Below are 4,950 nucleotides of genomic sequence, written 5' to 3' on the forward strand. Positions count from 1 at the left end.
GCCCTTTGCCTGGGCCCCACGTTCCCGGGGCTCTGCTCCCTCAGGAACACCCCGGGCTGGGAGCCGGAGTGGTTCGGTTTGGCCCGGTTTCCTCCTCAATGCCGCGGGGTGCTGGCGTTTGCCTCGGAGGCTGGTCATGGCCTTCCAAGTCAGGACGGCCCGAGCAAGCGCTCCTCGGTTTTAAAAGTCTCCGAGCAACAAAACTGTGCAAGATTATGGTCCTGAAAGAGGGACAGGATGTGGTTTGGGAAATGTCTGGTGGAGACGACGCTGTAAAACGCCCACAGTAACTCCTGCGTTTTAAAGCCCTCCGCTTTCAATGAAGAGAAACATTTCTCAACCGAAATGATCATTTTTAGTCTGCAATTTCCTACAAAAACTTTCACTTTGTTACACTGTTCACGGGTAATTTTGTTGAAGTAACTGAAAATGGAGATACTTAAAAGCTGTTAGGTGCACACTTCCCCAGCTCTAAAATCAATATGTGTGGACCTTTGCTCATTGTGTGCTCACTTCTCCAGGTGGGGTGATAATGAAGAAAAACCCTTAAGAAATCATTTTCTTTTCCTTTCACATCCTTTAGAAATACTATGCTAACTCTCCAGAGAGTTAAATCCTCTTTTTAAAAAGCTGTTTCCTCTGAAAAAGTTTCTAAACTGACACTACGTGTTCCCTGAGGAGAGTGGGTAGCGAGTGCCTCATTAAATTTTTTTACTTCAGGAGGAGTTGATGTGGTGGATGGCTCCTCCTTTGGGCACATAACTGCTTCATGAGGGGCTTGTGCAGTCAGAGGGCTGGGTGGCAGTAGTTAGGTAGTGCCAGATCTTTGTCACATGCACAGGCTTGCCCCAGAAAGCTCCAGTTCAGCTAAATATTCCTGGAAGAACAGGCTTCTGGAGGTAATGGTACTGGTGTGGCAGTCTCTGAGCACGATCATATGCTGGGTGATCCCACCCAATGTGAGAGCTGTGCCTTCTGATATATTTAAGTGCCTCTGTATCAGTTTCCCACCTTCTGGCCTTTAACAGCCTCTAAACAAAATGCATCATGAAGGAACATGTTGGAGATAACAGGGAGACTAGGGAAAATATAAGACTTCTCTGGAAGGAAATGGGAGAACTGATTGCCTAGGATATGAAGAAGGCTGATATACTGAATGACTCTTGTGCTTCTGTTCACTTGAACTGCTCTAGCTACACCACCCAAGTCACAAAAGAAAAAGTGAAGGACTGAGAGGACAAAGGGATAACAGTCTTGGTGGGTGAGAGAAGAGTAACTGATGTCATCTGCCTGGACTTATGCAAAGCATTTGCAACTGCCAGCACAACATCCTTTTCTCTAAATTGGAGAGATGGATTTGATGGATGGACCACTTCATAGATAGGTATTACCGCAGGCCTGGGCCCTAGGGTATATCACCATGTCCCGCAGCCATAGGGAGGAGGAGGAGGAGAGAAGATCCAGCAGGCAGGAATTGTGCAGCAAGATTGATTTATTTAATTATTTTACAAACTCTTTTATAGACTTTTTTCTTCATAGTCTAATTGGACAAGGGATCAGCCACCCCTTGGGGGTGATTGGCTAAAATCCTAAAACATCCATTGTCAAAATATTTTCCTACTATACCATAAACAAGACTTTTCAAGGTTGCAGGTGGCTTGGTTGTTTACATTCCCTGCTACCTCTTCTGCGTGAGAGAAAAATCTCTCACGGACTTAAAAAATAGCAAGAAAATCCTCGCTAGCAGCATTTTTGTATCTACAGATAAGGAATTGGCTGAATGGTCACATGGAAAGTTTTGTGTCAATGGCTCAATGTCCAAGGGGACAGCAGTGGCACGAGGCATCCTCAGGGGTCAGTGCTGGGGTTGGTGCTATTACACATCTTTGTTGGCGACAGTGACAGTGGAACTGAGGCACCCCCAGCAAGTTTGCCAATCATCCTGAGCTGACTGGTGCAGTCAACATGCTGGAGGGAAGGGATGTCCTCCAGAGGGACCTGGACACGCGTGAGAAGTGGACCCGTATAACCCTCATGAAGTTCCAAAAGGCAAGTGCAAGGTCCTGCAACTGGGCCAGGGCAATCCCAAGCACAAACACAGGCTGGGCAGAGAATGTGTTATGACTGGATTAGGGAGAGATGCCTCTGCCTGAATTCAGGCGCAAATGAGACCATATGATGGCAACATACAGATTTTATTTAACGTGGATTTTATTTAACGAGAAATGTGAAGGAGAGAGATAGAAAGAAATACGAACTAAGTCTCAGAGAAAGAGAGCAGAAGAGAATCTGTTGGAACTAGATGATCGATCTTTGAGGTCCTTCCCAAATTAAACCTTCATGAGATGCTAGAGGATGTGTGGATGTGTATTTTAACTTGATATTATTGTTATAATAATAATACTTCGTTACTGTCATACATGAAATCCCTATTTGTGCTTGGTCTTTGCATATTAAGTGCTTTAATTAATTAATTTTGAGTTAATTATTTTTAAATTAAATTTTACAATTAACCCATCAGCCCAGGTATAAAAATCCAGTTCCATTATCAGTGTTTTCATTTGTTTAAAGTAGTTTATTAATAGAGTTGCACCCTTCCCAGTTAAAATTTTCCCAGTAAAAAATCACAAACTTGCCCTTTTCAAACTTCAAACCACTGGTACACCGTAAGAGTTACCTTTCCTGTGTTTACTGTATACTTTTACAAGTGTTTTGAGGTGTGTTGGATGTATTTTAATACTTTTTGTAGGTGTTTCACTTGCATTTTGATTCCAAGGCCAAAGCTTGCGGGCTTCTAGAGCCTTGTTATGATCCCATCATTAAAATTGTCAGAAATGCTTCTGCCTGAATTAAGGTGCAAATGAGGCCATATGCCAAAGTCGGCAGTATGGGTTTTATTTAACAGTAAATGAGAGAGAGATAGAAAGAAATAGAAAAGAGGTGGGGGTAGACAAAGAGAGTGACAGAGACAGATTAGAAAACCTCACCACTGCGAGGATGCCAATGGCATTGTGTTGATGCTCTCCATCAGGGCTTCTTGGCCGTAAACGTTCCCTGAAACATGGAGTTGAGGGGATTGATCAACATACATTTGGGCCAGGTGGGAACACCCAGGTAGCTGCCCTGGTGGAGGGCAAGTTTGACACAGTCTCTTGCAACAGACTCTGGATCTGTTGCATCCCTTTGCATCACGTGTGCTGCTCTGCTGCAGGCCTCAGCAGTGAGTCTGGGAAGCGCTTTGGGGGTCTTTGATGGATCATGACACCTGCTCAGCTGCCCCTCGTGTGAATTTCCCGTGGATGTGGCCTTCCCAGGGTGGGGGGTTTTAGAGCTGAGCCAGTTTGTGTGAGGGAGGATGGGTCTTTAAACTACTTGTACACTGTAAGAGTTGTTTTTCTCACGTTCTCTGTATACTTTTACAAATGTGTTAAGATGTACTAGATGTATTTTAATTTTTTTTTTAGGGGTTTCTACTTTGCTCCTTAGTCTCAGAACCAGCTCCAAACCCCAGTTTCTAACAGCCAACAGCTAATTTTAGACCTTTAGCCGTTGGTCTGTAAGTAAGCTCCGTGGCAACCTGAATCTTAATGAGGGCATGTTACCACTCTTCCTCCAGCTGCTACTACCCCAACCCTGACAACGACGAGCTATTAGCTATTGGTAGACAGAGATGATCTGTCAAAAGGGAAGCTCCAATCACTTAGGACCAAAGGGGTGTGCCATGGGCGGTCTGTGGGCGGACTGGGGCGGAGCAAAGGTACTATAAAATAGTGAGTCAGCCTCCGAGCAGGCACAGAACACTGCAGATTTCAGCTCTAGTGCGCGGCAGTGCTGGGCACTTAAGCCTTACTCCTATTTAGGAGCCTTTAATAATTTTCCTTTGACTTTTGGATTTGCTAAAAGTCAGCCCAGCACTGCAAGTTTTCCACCAGAGGTCCAGTGCTGTTTAAGCCTAAAGATCTCTCATCCCTGCGCTCCTGGGGCATACCTCTTGAGCCACTAGGATCCCAAATTCTTATATTTTTCTGATTTTTGTAATTTTTCAATTTTTCTGTTCTTAATAAAATATTTTAATTTTTCTAAGAGTTGTCTCGTTCCTCATGTTTTTCAATAAATTAATCTTCTTAAGAGTTGTCTTATTTCTCAGAGTTACTAACACTATTTAATCTCCTTCTTTAGCTGCTTCTTATTCTTCTTCTGATCCCCATTATTCTTCTCCTTCTTCCTAGTGTTTACTTTTACTCCTCTTTCTTCTTCTACATCAACTTATTCTTATATTCTTTTTTGTTTTCTTTCTTTTCTTATCCCTGTTCTTATTCTTATCCTTGTCTTTATTCTTACTCTCATTCTTTCTCTCATTAGTTTTTTTTCTTGTTCTTAATCCTAATTCTCATTCTTATTCTTACTCTTCTTATTTACTACCACAATTTCTTCATTTTCTTCATCTTTGTATTATTATTAGTCCTATTCCTATTCTTTTTGTGGATTTTGTGTTTTTTGTGTGTGGGTTTTTTTTTTTCATTACTGCTACTATTTCTTAAAGCCAACTGCTCTCTGTTTTGGAAGAATTGTTTGGCAAAGTCGTGCAGTGGCCTGGGAGCAATGCCTCCTGTCTGTGCCCATTCCTCATGAATAAAATCCCAAAGGATCAGCACGTAGTTCTTTCAGAATGAGAGGAAATGGCCTTGGATTCCAGCAGGGAAGGTTCAGATTAAATATTCCAAACAACTTTTCCCTGACAGAGTGGTCAGAAATTGATTGCAAGAAGTTGCTCAGGGAGGTGGTAGAGTCACTGTCTCTGGAAGTGTTCAAGTCTTGTCTGGATGTGGCACTTGGGGACATGGTTTCAGGGTGATGATGGTGGTGCCAGGGTGAGGGTGGGACTGGATGACTTTCAAGGTCTCTTCCCACCCTGCAGAGTCTCTGGCCTTCACCGCTGAGCCACCCGGC

Source organism: Corvus brachyrhynchos, unplaced genomic scaffold (genome assembly GCF_000691975.1).
Source record: "Corvus brachyrhynchos isolate BGI_N302 unplaced genomic scaffold, ASM69197v1 scaffold319, whole genome shotgun sequence".
Lineage (NCBI taxonomy): Eukaryota > Metazoa > Chordata > Aves > Passeriformes > Corvidae > Corvus > Corvus brachyrhynchos.